Below are 21,091 nucleotides of genomic sequence, written 5' to 3'. Positions count from 1 at the left end.
CTTAAATCCTTCTGGGATACTGGCATAAAGTAAAGGGGCGAACTCTACCATTATCCTAGTTACTTGCTGCACATTGGTGGACAGGGTATGCAGAGCCTCCATGTGTATTTGGGGTTTGCCATCCTTTGTTTCTTGGCAGGACTCCCGAGATCTTCATTACTGTTCCATGGCCAGGGACTGACATGTATTACAACTCCACATGGTTTCCTTCAGGGTTTTATGTCAATATCAATTCCTCATCTACACTCTCCCTTTGTTACCCTTCTTGTTTGCTCCTTCTCTTTTAACTTAGTTTAACGTTTATTTATTAGTGTCACAAGGCTTACATTAACACTGCAGTGAAGTTACTGAGAAAATCCCCGAGTCGCCACACTCAGGCGCCTGTTCAGGCACACTGAGGGAGAATTTAGCCAATGCACCTAACCGGTGCATCTGTCAGACTGTGGGAGGAAACTGAAGCACCCGGAGGAAACCCACGCAGACACTGGGAGAACGTGCAAACTCTGCACAGACAGTGACCCAAGCCGCGAATCGAACCCGGGTCCCTGGAGCTGTGAGGCAACAGTACTAACCACCATGTCACCCGCGTCGCCCTATTTCAACCCTTAGCAACTTCTGGTTGCCATGATTTCCAATTGTGAAGCAAATCTTGCCCTCCTCAAACACAGTTGGCAAAAGTGTCTTAAAGAAGAACACTTGTCAAAACAGCCAAAGACTTGTCCCACAAGCATTCTAGAGATTCAAGATGACTGTTCATGGACTTAATTTAATGGAGATGGAATCCCTTTAAATGCTTCACCGGAACGCTGTTTACTGACTGCCCCTTCAACGATTCACAAGTTGGTGTAGGGGTTGTCATTTTAGATGCACACAAACATTAATTTAGCAAAGGAATCCTGATTCAAGTGCAAGATTCTTATTAACATCTAAATTATGCCTGCGTTTGTTCTAATGATGCCTATCAATCAATCACCTGAACCAAAAGGATATTGGGTGCACTTGCTGTGTTGCTCTGGCACGGAATGTCGCACTGCGGAATTTGAATTTGGACCCAGTGAATGTGCAAAATACTTAGAAATGTTAATTTTCACTCTCAATGTCTGTGCAATCAGCCACTTACTGGTTTGACAATGTTAATCACTAATCTTCTCTATAGAAATTCGACAGTCGTAATTCTGGTATAACTGGCAGGATTTCAGGGACAGCAGCACCAGCCCTCATTGTCCTGTCATTTGCAAACATGCACCACTTTGGTACGTTTTCTGTCGACAGCCAATTCTGATGGAATTTAGTGTGGATTTGGAATGAGAGTGTGTGTTTGACCTCTGCTTCAAATTCTAACCCCCTTCTCTACAACTAAATTACTTTTGCATCAAAGAAATCTGGGAATTTTGGGCCTTAACAGTGTTAAAAATGGATTAAGAAGAAACACAAGGTTGAGTCTAACTCTGCCTGGCAATAAATCTGCTTCAAATATTTGCTTCAGTATGTGCTTTTCATGTCTGTTATTTTCATTGCTCTACTGTAACAGTGCTACAGTTGTGATCATTTCTGTCTGTAGTTTCAGGTATTTGCTGGTATTAAGCAGTATTCGAAGGCCAGTGGAGTATTGCAACAAGGCTAATTTGTGATTTTTGTGTTGATATGACATAGGGGCCAGTTTAAGGTTTCTGTGCCCACTGCCCACCAGATGTCACCAGCGAGAAGCCCGGTGCATTTTCATTATCAGCTAGGTGTCTATGCTTTTGGAGTGTGGACAGACAACTCATTGATCCTGGAGGTGAGAAGTCTGATGGATTCTCCATGAAGGAGAATTTAGGTAAGTGAACAGGGTGGGAGTTGGGCAGGGGATGGAAGTTGTGGGTCACACAAATGGGGGGCCTGCAGAGAAATTGGTAACTGTTGCAATGATTTCAGAAGAACTAGGGGTGGCACAGTGGTTAGCACTGCTGCCTCACAGCACCAAGGACCTGGGTTCGATTCTCGGTTTGGGTCACTGTCTGTGTGGAGTTTGCATGTTCTCCCCGTGTCTGCGTGGGTTTCCTCTGGGTGCTCCGGTTTCCTCCCACAGTCTGAAAGATGTGTTGGTTCGGTACATTGACCCGAACAGGCGCCAGAGTGTGGCGACTAGGGGAATTCCACAGTAACTTCATTGCAATGTTAATGTAAGTCTTACTTGTGACTAATAAATAAACTTAAACTTGTATTTTTGTTCCTCTAGGCTTCTTACAAATCAACAACTAATGTCACACCTTTAACATGGAATGATGCCAAGGCACTTGGCAGAGATACAATCCGACATAAATAAATGCTGAGACAAAGAAGATGTTAGGAAGGGTGACAAAAGCTTCTTTGGGTGGATTTTAGGGAGGGCCTTAAAGGGCCAAAGGAAGTAGAAGGGTTGGAGTATTAGGAAAGGATTTACAGGGTGTCGGTGTGGTTGAAGGCACAGCCATCAATAATGGAATGAAGTCGAGTTGCGAATCCTGGCTGGACAACCCGTTCTGTGGAATTTAGCATGTATCTGGAACAAATGGAAAGTGTGGTCACATGAGCTCCCACCTTCAACTTCCTCACCGATTCAAACAGCCTTTTGTCCACATCTTTAAAACTTTTAGAATTAAAAAATAAAACTGGTCAAAGAAAGTGAATTTTTCTCCTGGATTGTTTGCAGCTTTGCCCAGGAGATTAGTCATTCACTCAAGCAGACTCCAGGCCAAGCTTGGAGCAGCAGAGTGGCACAGTGGCACTTTGCAGGGAAGAGGGGTCACTGACTAGTCATAAGGAAGATCCCAGAGTCATTTCTGCAGGATGTTTCAGACAACTAGCAAAAAAGTACAGAAATGAGTTGAGGATGGTCTGTTTTACCCAGAAAGTTGTTATGATCTGGAATGCAATGGCTGGAAAGGTAATGGAAACAGATTACATAATAATATTCAAACGGAATTGGATTATTATTTGAAAGGGAATGATTGAAAAGTTCTGGAGAAAGGGGAGGAAATGGAATTAATTGTAAACTTCTTTCAAAGAGCTAACACAGGCACAATGGGCTGAATAGCCCCTCCAATGCTGTATCATTCGATGATTCTATGATCCCCACCAACCCCAACCCCACTATCCCTGCCACACCATAGTATGAAGTCTCACAACTAGGTTAAAGTCCAACAGGTTTATTTGGTAGCAAAAGCCACTAGCTTTCGGAGCGCTGCTCCTTCGTCAGGTAAGTGGGAGTTCTGTTCACAAACAGGGCATATAAAGACACAAACTCAATTTACAAGATAATGGTTGGAATGCGAGTCTTTACAGGTAATCAAGTCTTAAAGGTACAGACAATGTGAGTGGAGAGAGGGTTAAGCACAGGTTAAAGAGATGTGTATTGTCTCCAGCCGGGACAGTTAGTGAGATTTTGCAAGCCCAGGCAAGACGTGGGGGTTACAGATAGTGTGACATGAACCCAAGATCCCGGTTGAGGTTGTTCTCATGTGTGCGGAACTTGGCTATCAGTCTCTGCTCAGCGACTCTGCGTTGTCGTGTGTCATGAAGGCTGCCTTGGAGAACGCTTATCCGAAGATCAGAGGCCGAATGCCCGTGACCGCTGAAGTGTTCCCCAACAGGAAGAGAACACTCTTGCCTGCTGATTGTCGAGCGGTGTTCATTGATCTGTTGTCGTAGCGTCTGCATGGTTTCCCCAATGTATCATGCCTCAGGACATCCTTTCCTGCAGCTTTTCAGGTCGACAATGTTGGCCGAGTTGCAAGAGTGAGCGTTCGGGTAAGCGTTCTCCAAGGCAGCCTTCATGACACACGACAACGCAGAGTCGCTGAGCAGAGACTGATAGCCAAGTTCTGCACACATGAGGACGGCCTCAACCAGGATCTTGGGTTCATGTCACACTATCTGTAACCCCAATGATTTGCCTGGGCTTGCAAAATCTCACTAACTGTCCTGGCTGGAGACAATACACATCTCTTTAACCTGTGCTTAACCCTCTCTCCACTCACATTGTCTGTACCTTTAAGACTTGATTACCTGTAAAGACTCGCATTCCAACCATTATCTTGTAAATTGAATTTGTGTCTATATATGGCCTGTTTGTGAACAGAATTCCCACTTACCTGAGGAAGGAGCAGCGCTCCGAAAGCTAGTGGCTTTTGCTACCAAATAAACCTGTTGGACTTTAACCTGGTGTTGTGAGACTTCTTACTGTGTTTATCCCAGTCCAACGCCGGCATCTATACATCACACCATAGTATAGCAGCAACCAAAAGAGAAAATGCTGGAAAATCTCAGCAGGTCTGACAGAATTTGTAAGGGGAGAAGAGATTCCAGCATCCGCAGTAATTTAGTTTTATATAGTATCGCAGCAATTCACCAGCAATCAATAAAAAATATCTGGAATTAAGAATCTACTGACGACCATGAAACCATTGGCGATTGTCGGAAAAACCCATCTGGTTCACGAATGTCCTTTAGGGAAGGAAATCTGCCGTCCTTACCTGGTCTGGTCTACATGTGACTCCAGAACCACAGCAATGTGGTTGATTGTCAACTGCCCTCTGAAATGGCCTAGCAAGCCACTCAATTCAGGGGCAACTCGGGATGAGTGATAGATGCTGGCCAACCAGCTACGCTCATGTCCCATGAATGAATAAAAAGAAATAAGAAGCAAGCTCATTATCAAATAGATGAATGATTTCACAATCGCTGATCGTGTCGAGCTTCACTATGATTCCATCAATTCTTCTGGAATGTACATAGTGTACAACAGGTCGTGAGGCACTACTTTCTACTGCACAGACTTTCATCTATAGATTTTTCTCTGCCTGAGTCTTCGTCCTTAGAGATCAGCCACTTGATGACACAACTTCATCTTATGGTATAACTTAGTTCATATTCACAGCCAAACACACATCTATGCAAGTAAAATCATAGCCAGCAGTGAAGCTCACGAAAAGAGGTGAAAAAAAAGATTTTTTAAAAATGTGGTCATTATGTTACCACATGCATGTTATCATGCATCTGTGCAGTATAACAAAAAAATCCCTCCCACAGTTTATCATACCACACATGTGGTAGAAATCAAAGTATCAGATCTTCTGGAAGGCAAAGGATGTCCGTTAAAAAAAAAGTGCCCAAGGCTGCACACGCTCACCCACATGGAGGTTAGCATTTGTTGGAGTTTCAAAGCTTTAAAGGCACATATAACTGATCACAAGATGTTTCCATAAACTTTGAAGTTCATCAGTAACAAAAAGAATATGATCACAATACAGGATGTTTCACTAATCACAAGCTAGGACTATAATGTTCCACATTTATTAAAAGCAGATTTTTTGCTAGACATTGCTACAGTAATTTTAAAAAAGTCATCTGTACTTGCAATTAATACAAACATGATTAAGCATAATTTGCTTTGTACATCTGCTGACATTAGCAATCCTTCATTTAATACCAAGAATCCACGGTGAGAATCCAACTTTAATTGTTCAAACAACCTTCATTCATTAAACCAACTTGTTGTGCAGATTTAAACGTTCTGTTGTTTCTCAGTGTCAAATGTTTAACACTCACAGTGATGTTTTTAACTGAAAGGGGAATAAAAAAGAGCCAGTTGTGTTTGTTTGAATGATTGCTTCAAGTGTGGGACTATTTAATAAGTGGACATTCTGAAACTAATAGAAAAAATCATTGTTTTAAGGTAGAAAAAGAAAGATGGAATGTGAATTTGAAAGAGAAAGGAAAAAAAGTGACCTGTATTTGTTGATATGTTTTTTCCCTGTTTCTTTCCAAGTTCCCTTACTCTGTGTTCAGACAGGTGCTACCCTGCCATTCACACCTTCTCCAGACACATGTTTTGTTTCTTTACTTATCTCATTACAAGTCCCTTTGGCTTTGTACCATGAAACCCTTTGCTTTTTTAAATTTGTCCTGTCTGCCACTCTATTGCAGACCTTCCCTTCTGTTCTCCTCACCCTCCTTTGTTCAAACTCCATTGCATTTTGAACTCTTCTCAGTGCTGATGCAAGGTCACAGACCTGAAATGTTAATTCTGTTTTGTTCTCCACAAATGTTACCAGACGTGCTGAGTATTTCCACATTTTCAGTTTATATCAAGTGAAAATTCTATCGGGTAACAATGTGGGTTACATTGCAACATCTTGCCCAGGAGACAGCCTAAGGCTCTGGTTATTTAAGATGTGGAGTTGCCGGCGTTGGACTGGGGTAGGCACAATAAGAAGTCTAACAACACCAGGTTAAAGTCCAACAGGTTTATTTGGTAGCACGAGCTTTCGGAGTGCTGCTCCTTCATCAGGTGAGTGGGAGTTGTGTTCACAAACAGGGCATATACAGACACAAACTCAATTACAAGATAATGGTTGGAATGCGAGTCTTAACAGGTAATCAAGTCTTTACAGGTGCAGACAATGCGGCTGGAGAGAGGTTTAATCACAGGTTAAAGAGGTGTGAATTGTCTCAAGCCAGGACAGTTAGTGAGATTTTGCAAGCCCAGGCAAGTCGTGGGGGTTACAGATAGTGTGACATGAACCCAAGATCCCGGTTAAGGCCGTCCTCATGTGTGCGGAACTTGGCTTTCAGTTTCTGCTCAGCAATCCTGCTTTGTCTTGTGTCTTGAAGGCCACGTTGGAGAATGCTTACCCAAAGATCAGAGGCTGAATGCCCTTGACTGCTGATGTGTTCCCCGACAGGAAGGGAACACTCCTGCCTGGTGATTGTCGAGCGGTGTTCATTCATCCGCTGTTGTAGCGTCTGCACAGTCTCTGGTGAGGGGGTGGGAGAGGAGGAGGCAGATCAAATGGTTCTCTGGTATGGGGGGAGGAGGGAGGCCAAATGGTTCTCTGGTGGGGGCGAGGGGGGGCGGAGGAGGGAGGCCAGATGGTCCTCTGGTGGGTGGGGGGAGGGGGTGAGGGGAGGTGGGAAGCCCAATCATTCTCTGGTGGGGGGTGGGAGGAGGAGGGAGGCCAGATGGTTCTCTGGTGGGGGGGAGAAGGAGGGAGGCCAGATCGCTCTCTGGTGGGGGGCCGGGGGGGGGGGAGTGGAGGAATAGGAAGGTGGGCCAGATGGATCTCCGGTGGGGGGGGGGGGAGAGGGGGGGGGGGAGAGGGGGGGGCAGGCAGGGGGGTCCGTTGCCACTCTGTGGGCGATCGGTGGGGGGGAAGTGGGGCAGGGATTCGCGATCGGTCTGGGTAGTGGAGAGGTGCGGGGATAAGGGGGACAGTTATGTGGTGGGGGTGGGGCGATGTCTGCGGGGGCCACCGCTCCCGGGCCGCTTTATCTACTTTTTGCAGCCTGGGTGCGATGTGGCAGGGGAGCGTTTTTCAGATTTTGTTTCACTGCACATACGCAGTTGGAGGCTCCGATTAGAGCAGCAGCGTTTTGGGCGCAATAAGCCCTGCCCACAGCGCGATTCAGACTCGCAATTTTTTTTTCAGGCTAAGTGCGTGTGGGGGTGCCTGAGAACAGGTTTCCAAATCGGATCTGAATTACACCCAGATTCAGCACTCAGATTCAAAATGGTAAACTTGCTCCCTGCGTGGCTTGTTTTTCAGCCAGCGCAGACGCAATGGGCCAGCATCTTCTTTCTGTGTCATCAACTTCCTATGGCTGGGATTTTCTGTCCCTGCTGTGGTGGAACCCGCTGTGGGGGATGTGACGGGCCATGCAAAAGTCCATTGACTTTGATTTGATTTGATTTATTTTGTCACATGTATTAGTATACAGCGAAAAATATTGTTTCTTGCATTCTATACAAAGCATACCGTACATAGAGAAGGAAAGGAGAGAGTGGAGAATGTAGTGTTACAGTCATAGCTAGGGTGTAGAGAAAGCTCTCGACCATTTTATTTCATCCCCATTGATGTAGACAGGGGCATTCCGTCCAAAATGCTTCCTGAAGTTGATCACTATCTCCTTCGTTTAGTTGACATTGAGGGAGAGATTATTGTTGCCGCACCAGTTCACCAGATTCTCCATCCCTTTCCTATACTCCATCTCATCATTGTTTGAGATCCGACCCACTACTGTGGTGTCATCAGCAAACTTGAAAATCGAGTTGGAGGGAAATTTGGCCACACAGTCAAAGACTTCCAGCGATACTGGAAGATCCTGGTGATGTATGGGGCTGGAAAATGCCAGCCTACAATTCTATGTTGAGCTTAAATCAAAGTTATTAATGGCTTTGCAAATTGCTTCTGTCTAAGTGCCGTACAGCCAGCCATACTATAGAGATGGGAAATTGTGAAAAGTAGCTTACTGCTGTAAATAATCTATACAGTATGTGATACAAATTATTGTGATCATCCAATAGTTTAGAATTTGGAACTGGAAACATGCATTGAGAGCTGGGTAAACAGAAGATCCAGATGGTCGAGAGCACTTGAACTTAGCCGTTTCCTGTTAGTTTCTGGAGGGATGTGAGATTGCTGATCTGCTTGTCCAAAGCTGTTAACTCTGCCACAAATTGTGCAAGGTAGGGATTCCCCAGGCCTTTGCAAATGGAAACACAATGGGGTAATCTTGAGCCCGCGTTTGCCGTCTGTGCGGATGCTAACAGGGCCTCAAGATCTGGAAGTCACAGTTCTCCTCGGCGTGAAGCCATTTGAGATCTTCCCCACCCCTCACCGGTGACATCATCAAGTTCGTGCCCATGACGGGCTTGAACCTGCTTTACATTTATTTGAATATATTTAAATGTTATTAACTCACAGACATGAATGCGTCATGGAGATCACGTTGGGGGGGCATAAAGTTAAATATAATCCCCCAGGGGAGAGTAACATGGCTGGCAATGCCCTGGCAAAGCCTCCTGGCACTGCCAGGTTGGTACCATGCCCATGCCAACCTGGCAGTGCCAGGCAGACAGTGCCAACCTGTGCCAAGGGGCAGGCCCCAGTAGAAGCCTCATGGGGGAGGGGAGGGGGGTTTCCTTTAGATGTAGAGGTGGCCGAGAGTGGATGAAGGAGTAGGGGTGGTGGGGATGGCCGTTTGGTTGGGGGCGGGGTGGTGGGGGAGGAGGTTGGGAAAGGTGGGTTCAGACTGTGAGAGGGTGGGGGTGAAAAGAGGCAGATGATCACCGGGGTGATGGGAGTAGGAACCCACTCCAATTTGGGGTGGGGAGGGGAGCTCCTGAGATCCCCATGGTGGGCTGGGGATAGATTTATACAGGTTATGATCGGTGTGCCCTTTAAAGGTGCCGCCCCAATCTCTGTGTGGCCAGGTTTTACCGGCGTGTTTAGGCCCCATTCCCCTATATAACAGAGTGAAACACGGTGGCACAGTGGCTCAGTGGTTAGTGTGACTGTGTAGAGTTTTCACATTCTCCTTGTGTCTGTGTGGGTTTCCTCCGGGTGCTCTGGTTTCCTCCTGCAGTCCAAAGATGTGCTGGTTAGGTGGATTGGCCATGCTCAATTGTCCCTTAGTGTCAGGGAGATTAGCAGGGTAAATATGTGGGGTTATGGGATAAACCTGGGTGGGATTGTTGTCGGTGCAGGTTCGATGGGCCGAATGGCCTTTTTCTGCACTGTAGGAATTCTATGAATTCTATGAAACACTCCTCCTTGATTTTGTTTGGGAATGTCATAAGATCTGAGAGAACCGACTGGTTTTTCTGGAGAGAAACACACCGGTTTTCTCGCCGGAAACAACACTCTGCCATTTTTGGGTAAGATTTAGCCCAATGGTCCAGTAAAATTCCTGTATTAGCACAATCCATATGCAGTGCACACAAGCCCTGATTCAATGTTTTTCCCACGCCTGTGAAGCATCTTGAGATGTTCTCCTACCAGTAAGACCATAAGATATAGGAGCAGAATTAGGCCATTTGGCCCATCAAGTCTGCTCTGCCATTCAATCATGGCTGATATGATTCTCATCCCCTCTCTCCTGCCTTCTCCCTGTAAGCTTTGATCCCTTTATTGATCAAGAACCTAAGTATCTCTGTCTTAAAGACACTCAATGACCTGGCCTCCACAGCCCTCTGTGGCAATGAGTTCCACAGATTCACCACCCTCTGGCTGAAGAAATTCCTCCTCATCTCGGTTTTAAAGGAGCGTCCCTTCACTCTGAGGTTGTGCCCTCGAGTTCTAGTCTCTTCCACTAGTGGAAACATCCTCTCCACATCCACTCTGTCTAGACCTTTCAGTATTCTGTAAGTTTCAATTGGATCCCCCTTCATCCTTCTAAACTCCATCGAATATAGACCCGACTCCTCAACCGCTCATCATATGACAAACCCTTCATTCTTGGGATCATTCTTGTGAACCTCCTCTGGACCCCCTCCAAGGCCAGCACGTCATTCCTTAGGTATAGGCCCCAAAACTGCTCACAATATTCCAAATGGGATCCGACCAGAGCCTTATACAGCCTCAGCAGTATATCCCTGCTCCTGTATTCTTGCCCTCTAGAAATGAATGCAAACATTGAATTTGCCTTCCTAACTGCCAACTGAACCTGCAGGTAAATCTTAAGAGAGACCTTTGTTCCTTTGTTCTTCAGATTTCTGAAGCCTTTCCTCATTTAGAAAATAGCCTACGCCTCTATTCTTCCTACCAAAGTGCATAACTTCACACTTTCCCATATTGTATTCTATCTGCCAATTCATTATGTATATATAAGTCCACCCAACACAGACTTCCCTTTTGTTCTTACTTCCGTCCCTCCCCCTCTCTACCGCTGTTACTTGCTTAAAACCTGTTTCATCTGTAACATTTTCCAGTTCTGACAAAGGGTCACGGACCTGAAACATCTGTTTCTCTTCACAGCTGCTGCCTGACCATTCCCAGTATTTTCTGTTTATATTTCAGATTTCCAGCTCTCACACTATTTTACCTGTTGTATTGTTGCTGTTGTTTGCTTCAGGGCTATCAGTGTGACAGATTTGGGGGAGGAATGGGATAACGAGAAGAATGTCAATAGCACTCCATTTGGGGACACCTCCAGTTTCACCACCAATCACTTCTCATATGCTGTCAACAGCAGTGATGAGCAGTGGATAATTTGCAGGGCTATGGGGAAAAGGCAGGAGAGGAGCACTAGGTGAATTGCTCCTTCAGAGGGTCAGTACAAGCTTGATGGGCCAAATGGCTTCCTTCTGTGCTGTGACCATTCTGTGATTTTATAAAAGTGTTAAGGATTCAAGGCATTCCTCCTGTTTATGTTTCTTTCCAGCTGATTTCCTGGCATTATCCAAGGGACAAGATAGCACTGCCCACCGGGCCACTTTAGTGCAGGCAGGATTGGGTTAGGGAGTATTGCCAATCCAAGTAATTAAGTGCCTATTAAGACCTATTAATAGAGGCCAGCTGGGTCAACCTCCAGGTTCCTACAGGTGTCAGGGACCAGTTGAATTGCCTGGAAATGGCCACCTGTGGCACACGGGAGGGGGATGGGGTGGCGGTAGCGGGGGCAGTTCTCTATGCAGAGGTTGAGAAACTGGCAGGAAGTTTCTCCACTGGTTCCACTGTTATTTAAATTTAAACCTGAGCCTGATAATGTGAATTCTGCTTGGGAGGAATTTAAAGGAATTTTGCTTGGTGAGGTTAACAGTGTGACCATAAGACCGTAAGGTGTAGGAGCAAAAGTGGCTATTCGGCCCATTGATGCTACTCCATCAGTCATGACTGATAATCCTCAACTCCACTTTCCTGCCTTATCCCCATAACCCTTGATTTCTTTACTGATTAAAAATCTGTCTACACACATAACAACCCAGCCTCTACAACGCTCTGCAGATTCACTACCCTCTGAGAGAAGAAATTCTTCCTCATTTCTGTCTTAAATGAGCGACTGTTTACTCTGAGGTCATGTCCTCTGGTCCTGGACTCTCCCACAGGGGGAAACAACCTCTCAGCATCCACCCTGTTAAGCCCCTTAAGAATCCTATATGTCTCAATAAGGTCACCTCTCGTTCTTCTAAATTCCAATGAGTACAGGCTTAACCTACTTAACCTCTCATTACAAAAGTCCTCGATACCCGGGATCAACTTTTCTGGACTGCTTCCAATGCCAATATATCTTTCCTCAGATAAGAGGATCGAAACTGTTCACAGTATTCCAGAAGTGCTTTAACTCGTGCTTTGTTCAGTTTTAACAAGGCTGTCTATTTTTATACTCCATTCCCTTTGAAATAAAGGCCAACATTTCAATTGCCTTCCCTATTACTTGCTGAACTTGCATGCTAGATTTTACACACAATTTTAATCTTCTACACACATTTTACATATTATACACAAGGACACCCAGATCCCTCTGTGCTGCAGCTTTCTGCAGTCTTTTTCCATTTAAATAATATCAAGCTTCTTTACTCATCCTACCAAAGTGCATAGCTTCACATTTTTCTACATTATATTCCATCTGCCAAGTTTTTGCCCACTCACTTAACCTGCCTATAGCTTTCTGTAGACTCTCTGTGACATCCTCACCACTTGTCTTCCCAGTTATTTTTGTCATCTGCAAACTTAGCAATAGCACATTCATTTTCCTCATCCAAGTCATTAACATAAGTTGTAAATAATTGTGGCCCAAGAACAAAGAACAGTACAGCACAGGAAACAGGCCCTTCGGCCCTCCAAGCCTGTGCCGCTCCTCGGTCCAACTAGACCAATCGTTTGTATCCCTCCATTCCCAGGCTGCTCATGTGACTATCCAGGTAAGTCTTAAACGATGTCAGCGTGCCTGCCTCCACCACCCTACTTGGCAGCGCATTCCAGGCCCCCACCACCCTCTGTGTAAAAAACGTCCCTCTGATGTCTGAGTTATACTTCGCCCCTCTCAGCTTGAGCCCGTGACCCCTCGTGATCGTCACCTCCGACCTGGGAAAAAGCTTCCCACTGTTCACCCTATCTATACCCTTCATAATCTTGTACACCTCTATTAGATCTCCCCTCATTCTCCGTCTTTCCGAGGAGAACAACCCCAGTCTACCCAATCTCTCCTCATAGCTAAGACCCTCCATACCAGGCAACATCCTGGTAAACCTTCTCTGCACTCTCTCCAATGCCTCCACGTCCTTCTGGTAGTGCGGCGACCAGAACTGGACGCAGTACTCCAAATGTGGCCTAACCAGCGTTCTATACAGCTGCATCATCAGACTCCAGCTTTTATACTCTAAACCCCATCCTATAAAGGCAAGCATACCATATGCCTTCTTCACCACCTTCTCCACCTGTGTTGCCACCTTCAAGGATTTGTGGACTTGCACACCTAGGTCCCTCTGTGTTTCTATACTCCTGATGACTCTGCCATTTATTGTATAAATAAGCTTCAACCCTTTGACATTCCACAAGGTTGCCATCCTGAAAATGCCCCTTTTATCCCAGTTCTCTGTCTTCTATCAGTTAGCCAATCCTCTATCCATGCTAATATAGTACCCTCAACGTCATGGACTTTTAACTTATTAAGTAGCCTTTTGTGTGGTACCTTGTCAAACACTTTATGGAAATCCAAATATATTACATCTACCGACTCCCCCTTACCTATCCTGCTTATTACCACCTCAAAGAATTCTAATAAATTTGGCAAGCATGATATTCCCTTCATGAAGCCATGCTGACTCTGTTTGATCATATTATGCATTTCTAAATGCTCTGCTATTACATGCTTTATAATGGACTCTAATATTTTTCCAATGACAGATGTTAAGCTAACTGGCCTATAGTTACCTGTTTTTCTTCTCTTCCTTTTTGAATAAGCATTGGCAGTTTTCCAATCCTCTGGGACTTTTCCAGAATTTATGGAGTCTTGGAAGATTACTACCAGTGCATCCACTAACTGTAGCTACTTCCTTTAATATCCTACACATGCAGCACATTAGGTCCCCGGGACTTATCAGCCTTTAGCCCCATTAGTTCCCCTAGTACTTTTTCTCGAGTGATAATTATTGTATTTATTTACTCCTTTGCTTTTGCCCCTTGATTATTTAATATTTTTGGAATGCTATTAATGTCCTCCACTTTGGAGACTGATGCAAAACTCCTCTGTCATTTCCTGGTTAGAAGTCTCACAACACCAGGTTAAAGTCCAACAGGTTTATTTGGTAGCAAATACCATAAGCTTTCAGAGCACAGCTCCTTTGTCAGATGGAGTGGATATCTGTTCTCAAACAGTGCAAACAGACACAGAAATCAAATTACAGAATACTGATTAGAATGCAAATCTCTACAGCCAGCCAGGTCTTAAATGTACAGACAATGTGGGTGGAGGGAGCATTCAACACAGGTTAAAGAGATGTGTATTGTCGATTTGCATTCTAATCAGTATTCTGTAATTTGATTTCTGTGTCTGTTTGCACTGTTTGAGAACAGATATCCACTCCATCTGACGAAGGAGCTGTGCTCCGAAAGCTTATGGTATTTGCTACCAAATAAACCTGTTGGACTTTAACCTGGTGTTGTGAGACTTCTTACTGTGCTTACCCCAGTCCAACGCCGGCATCTCCACAGCATTTCCTGGTTCCCCATTATTATTTCCCCAGTCTGTTTCTCTATGGGGCCCAAGTTCACTTTGGCTTCTCTTTTTCTTTTTATATATTTAAAGAAGCTCTTGGTGTCTGTTTTTATATTACGTGCTAATTTACCTTCATAGTTTGTCTTCTCCCTCGTTCCTATTATTTTGGCCATCTTTTGTTGTTTTTGAAATTTTCCCAATCCCCTTGCTTGACACAAATCTTTGCCACATTGTGGGCGGGATTTCCAGCCACATTCATCCCAAAACCGGAAAATCCCACCCGATGGATCTTTGCATTGTCCAACCCCCGCCCACTATGATTTCCGTGGGGGGCGGGACGGGAAAATTCCCCCTGTATGTTTTTTCCTTTAAGTTTACTACCATCCGTAACTTCCTTAGTTAACCATGGTTGATTTATCCCCTTTCTAGAATCCTTCTCCCTCACTGGGATACATCTTTGTTGCGAGTCATGAGCTATTTTCATAAACTTCTGCCATTGCTGATTTTTTCTGCTAAATTCCTTTCCCAGTCCACTACAGTCAATTATGCCCTCATTCCTTTGTAATTATCTTTATTTAACTTTAGCAGAGTTGTTTATAACCCAAGTTTCTCACTTTCAAACTGAATGCTAATTTCTACTAAGTTATGGTCACTGTTTCCTAGCGGATCTTTTACTCTGTTTATTAAACCTGCTTCATTACACATTTGCAGATCCAAAATAGCCTGATTCCTGTTTGAATCCACAACATATTGTTCTAGGAAACTGTCCCAAAAACACTCTATGAATTCTTCCTCATGGTTACCTTTGCCAATTTGATATTCCCAATCTACATGAAGATTAAATTGACCCATGATTAATGTACTACCTTTTTTACATGCTCTGATTTTTTCTCAATTATTCTCTGTTCTACAGTATAGCTATTGTTTGGGGGCCTATGAACTACTCCAACCCGTGTCTTCTTTCCCTTGTTATTTCTTGCCTTCACTTATATAGATTCTACACCTTCCAATCCAAGATCATTTCTTGCTATGGTGCTTATTCCATCTCATACTAACAAAGCTACCCCACCACCCTTTCCTTCCTGCCTGTCCTTATGAAAAGCCACATCCCCCTGAATGTTTAGTTTTGAGCTTTCATCTCCTTGTAACTATATCTCTGTAATAGCTATACGATCATACCCATTGGCTTTAATTTGTGCCGTTAATTCATGTATTTAGTGTCGACTATTAGGTGCATTGGAGTAAAGAGCCATTAATTTTGCCTTGTTACCATTATTTTCCCCCTTGACCCTATTTGCTGTTGTTTTTGGTATGTTTGTACATTCTGTCTCTTCCTGTCACATTCTAGATATCATTACTGCCTTGCAATGTTTCCTTATCCTTTTGCATTATAAGCCTACCTATCCCCTTTTCAGAACCAGCACCGCCCCCACCCCCCCCATCCCACCCCACTTAGTTTAAAGCCCTCTCTACTTCCCCAGTAATGCAGTTTGCAAGAACACTGGTCCCAGCACGGTTCAGCTGTAGACTGTCCCAATGGTACAGCCCTCACTTTCTCCAATACTGATTCCAGTGCCCCATAAACTGAAACCGACTTCTCTCATACCAGTCTTTCAGCCACATGGCACTATTTACAGACTGGATACAGGCAAATTATTGTTTGTTTGGAGACCCATGCATACCTGATAATTCCCAGCTGTCAGGATCCCTCGCAATCCTGCTAAAAAGATATTCAGCGAGGCTGAAGCATTCACCTGGATTATTGCTGATGACACTTTGAAATCTAGGTTGGTACATGCCTGAAGGCACTCTGCAATGTCCTCTGATTTGTGTTTCCAAGGCCAGGGTTTTACAGTCCCATCACGATGTGTCTCCCGCTGGAGGGTGTGGCGGACCATTTTAATTCCCACTTATTTCAGTGGAACCATAATATCTCGTCGGTTGGCAGGGGCTGTAAAACCCTGGCCTATTATCGACAATCACTGGGTATGCTTTCTGATTATCTTTCCCAGCTAAGTTGTGAGGTGCTGATGTGTTATTGAAGATATCTGTGCTCATAAATGAGAGAGAGCACAGTGACATGGGCTCTAAGTAAGATCAGGATATATCTGCCTCTACAGAATGAGACTCTTTCTCTGATTGAAAACTACTCCTTCGCTCATTATTTGTGACGATCAAAGAATTAGAATACAGACAGAAACAGGTTGTCATGAATCAGATCACAGCCCTTAGTGGGCAAATATGGTGGCACAGTGGTTAGCACTGCTGCCTCACAGTGCCAGGGACCAAGGTTCAATTCCCGGCTTGGGTCACTGTCTGTGTGGAGTTTGCACATTCTCCCTGTGTTTCCATGGGTTTCCTCCGGATGCTCCAGTTTCCTCCCACAGTCCAAAGATGTGCAGGTTAGATGGTTTGGTCATGCTAAAATTGCCCCTTAGTGTCAGGGGGACCAGCTAGGGTAAATGCATGGGGTTATGGGATTAGGGCCTGGGTGGGATTGTGGTCGGTGCAGACTTGATGGGTGTGGTGAACCATAGATGGTTACCACTATGGGTACTGAACCATAGATGGTTATCACTATGGGTACTTGTACAAATGTTACTCTTGTTACTGTTGGGGTTAGGGTTGGGGTGTTCCACCTGTTGGTATTGTTCTGTGGTACACTCCGGTTGGCTCCGCCTACCTATAGGAGTATAAAGGTCACTGCACTGCCTAGTGACCCTTTAGTCTGGGATTGTATTGTTAAGCAGTATGCTCCATTCTTGTTGCTAATAAAAGCCTTTATTTCCCGGGTACAATCCAGCCTCCCGAGTGAATTAATCGCGCATCAATGGGTCAAATGGCCTCCTTCTGCACTGTAGGATTTTATGATTCAAGACAATCAAGGGCCATCTCATTGCCAGCCCCATGTTTGGCAGACATAGCATAAAGTAGTTTATTATTGAGGAGGGCTCACTTAGGAGAATAGCAGCTGTGCAACCACCAGGGAAAAATTAGTGTACTTCCTATTATACTCTGGATAGCCGATTGGTGAAGATAGAAACCAGGGCCAGTCTTTACTTGGAAAAGATGCATTCACAGACTGAAACATTACAGGTATATATCTTCTGACTCCACATCAGTCCTGTGTCAGTAAATGTCTCTTTATATCTTCTTAAGTAACTGTCCAAGCAATGTCCTCTGCCTGGTTTACTTAATCTCAATTAATGCAGTTGATTACCCCCCCCCCCCCCCCTCCCCTCCCCTCCCACCCACCACCTCCACTGCCCCCAATCACTGAATTTCTCTTTCCAAAACATGTTTCTGCAGGATGCATTAGGCCTGAATTGTCGTTATCTGCCCTGTCATGTAACTCTTCAGTGGAAGGAATGGGCAGTGACACTAATGGCACTGGAATTGGCACTTGATTTAAAAACGGCTGTACTGTCTATCAGCACTCCATCTGTTATTGCTGGACTCCACCACATTAGCCAACATTATTTGGAGACTCCTAGGTTGATCCACCAATGATCCACAAAAACCTGTTAAGCTCAGAGAGAATATTCTCTTTAAAGTTAGGTCAGAATGATAGTTTTGCCTGGTCTCAACAGTTGGGCAGACAGGTGACCTCAATCTCCAGTGAATGATTCCCTGTCCCCCTGTTGTCTATTTAAAGTCGAAGTGTCTTTTGATGAAGACCTTTGACCTGGTGAATGAGTAAAGAGAATTGCTAGGTATGTTGTTACTATTCCCAGGGTTGCTGTCAGGCATGTTTCAGGAAGGGCTATCTCTGAAAACCTAAGAGTGGTATTTTACTTATTATTCATTTTTGGGATGTGAAAGTCACTGGCAAAGCCAGCATTTATTGCCCATTCCTAACTGCCATTGAGTATCCAGTGCAGGTATATCCACAGTGCTGTTAAGAAGGAAGTTCCAGGATTTGAACCCATTGAAAATGAAGGAAGTTCAAAATAGTTCCAAGTCAGGATGATGTGTGGCTTGGAGGGCAACTTGCCAGTGGTGGTGTTTATCTACTGCCCTTGTTTCAGGTTTGAACGGTGTTGTCAAAGGAGTCTTGGTGAATCTCTGCAGTGCATCTTGCAGATGGTGCACAATGCTGCCACTGTGTCTGAGTGGTGGAGGGAATAAATGTTCAAGGTGGTAGAAGGGCTGCTTTGTCTTGAAAGGTGTTGAACTTCTTGCCTGTGTTGGGGTTGAACTCATCTGGGTAAATGGAGAGTATTCCACCTCACTCCTGAGTTGAGTCTTGTAGATGGTCGTCCGAGAGTCAGGGGGTGAGTTAGCCTCTCCAAAGTTCCCAGCCCCTGAGCTACCCTTGGGGTCACAGTGTTTCTATGGCTGAGTCCAGTTAAGTTTCTGATCAATGGTAAACTCCAAAATGTTGGTGTGGAGGATCCAACAATATTAATGCTGTTGAATTTTGAGGGGATGGTATTAGAATCTCTCTTGTTGGAGGTGATCATTGCCTGTCATTTGGGTGGCACAAATGTTACTTGCCACTTATCAGCCCAAACATAATGATTGCCAGATCCTGTCACATTGTGAGAATGGACTGCTTCTGAGGAGCTGCAAAAAGGACCACATGTTGTGCAGTCATCAATAAACATCTCCAATTCTGACCTTAGCTTGGAGAGAAGGTTAGTAATGAAGGAGCTGACGATGTTTTGGCCTAGGACACTACCCTGACGAACTCCTGCAGCAATGTTCTGGAAATAAGATTATTGGCCTCTGATAACTACAAGCATTTTTCCTTTGTGATAGTTATGTCTCCAACCAGTGGAGAACTTTCCCCCTGCTGCCCATTGACTTAATTTTGCTAGGGTTCCCTTGATGCCACACTTAGGTCAAATGTTGCCTTGATATCAAGGGCAATCACTCATTGATTTTAGCTATTTTATCCATGCTTGGACCAAGGCTGTAATGAATTCTGGAGCTGAGCAGCCCTTGTGGAATCCAAACTGAGCATCACTAAGTAGGTCACTGCTAACTAAATACCCTTTGATATCTTTGTAAATGACATCCTCCATCATTTTGCTGATGATTGAGAATAGACCGATGGGATGATAATTGGCTGGATTGGATTTGTCCTGCTTTTTGTGGACAGAACATACCTGGACAATTTTTCACATTGCTGTGTAGATGCCAGTGTTGTAGCTGTACTGTAATAGCTTCACATGGAATGTAGCTAATTCTGGAGCACAAGCCTTCAGTACTATAGGCCAGACATTGTCAGGGCCCATTGCCTTTGCTGTATCCAGTGTCTTCAGCCATTTCTTGACATCACAAGGACAGAACCAAATAATGTAAAGATTGGCATTTTACTGGTGCAAACGTCAGGAACATGTTGAGATGGATCGTCCGCTCTCCACTTCTGGCTGAAGATGGCTTCAAATGTTTCGGCTTTGTCTTTTGCACTGATGTGATGGATTCCCCCATCATTGAGGGTGAGGATATTTATGTAACTTCCTCTTCCAGTTATTTATTTTATTGTCCAACACCAATCACAACTGGATGTTGCAGAACTGCTCACTTTTGATCTGTTCCATTGCTCGTGTGATTAATTATATCCGTCTATTACATGCTGTTTCCGCTGTTTGGCCTGCATGTAGTCCTGTGCAATAACTTCACAAGGTTGGCACTTCATTCTTGGGCTTGGTGTTGTTCCTGGCATGCTCAGCTGCACTCTCCATTGAACCAGGGTCTGTCCTGTGGTATGACAGAAAGAAGGAAATGCTCAGCTGTGAGGTCACAGATTGTGGTTGAATACAGTTCTGCTGCTGCTAATTCACAGTGCGTTTTTGACTGCTCAGTTTTAAGCTGCTAAATTTGTCCTGCATCTATCCCTTTCAGAATGGTGATACTAGCACATACTAAAATGGAGCATATTCTCAATGTGAATACAGGATTATGTCTCTATAAGGACCATGCGGTGGTAACTCCTCCAATACTGTTATGGGCAACTGAACATGGAGATAGATGAGATCGAGGTCAAGTAAGTTTTTCTCTTGTGGTGGCTGTCTCATCACCTGTCACAAGTCCATTCTGGCAGATATATCCTTCAGGATTCTACCAGTTTGATCAGTAGTGGTGCTACCAAGTTATTCTTGTTAATGGACATTAATCTCTCCCACCCAGAGTACATTCTGAAAGAAGATTTAGAGCAGTAAAGATGGGAGGGACTCTAGAACATGTGTGAAACATTGAGCAACGGAGCAAAATGTAGGAAAGTGCAAACAATAATCATGCTCTCTTTGGTGTGACGCATAGCTATCCAGTACCTGATGAGATCAGTGAAAGTCAGCAGGAAAGTCCATCTGTGTTGGACTGTAGAGCCGGAGTATTCTTCAGCTGGTAATTTTCTTGCAGTGCTACATTTACACTGGACACCCTGTGGTTTCAATGTCTGTTGCCACGCATTGAATCCAGCTATTGTTGGAACTTTTTGCCCGGTGTGGGATCGATCACTTCCTTCCACCTCTCCACGTGCTGCAGCCACATTTTTCTGCTCATTTCATTAAACTATTGAGCCCTTTTCCTCACTCCTCGTCCTCTGATGTATTATCCAACTAGTGAAGAACATAAACATTTTAAAAGGATAGGATTTTTAAACTAGCAGTGAGCTTTTCTGACA

This window comes from Mustelus asterias, chromosome 8 (assembly GCF_964213995.1).
Source record: "Mustelus asterias chromosome 8, sMusAst1.hap1.1, whole genome shotgun sequence".
In the NCBI taxonomy this organism is placed as follows: Eukaryota; Metazoa; Chordata; class Chondrichthyes; order Carcharhiniformes; family Triakidae; genus Mustelus; species Mustelus asterias.
This window is presented reverse-complemented; position numbering follows the sequence as displayed.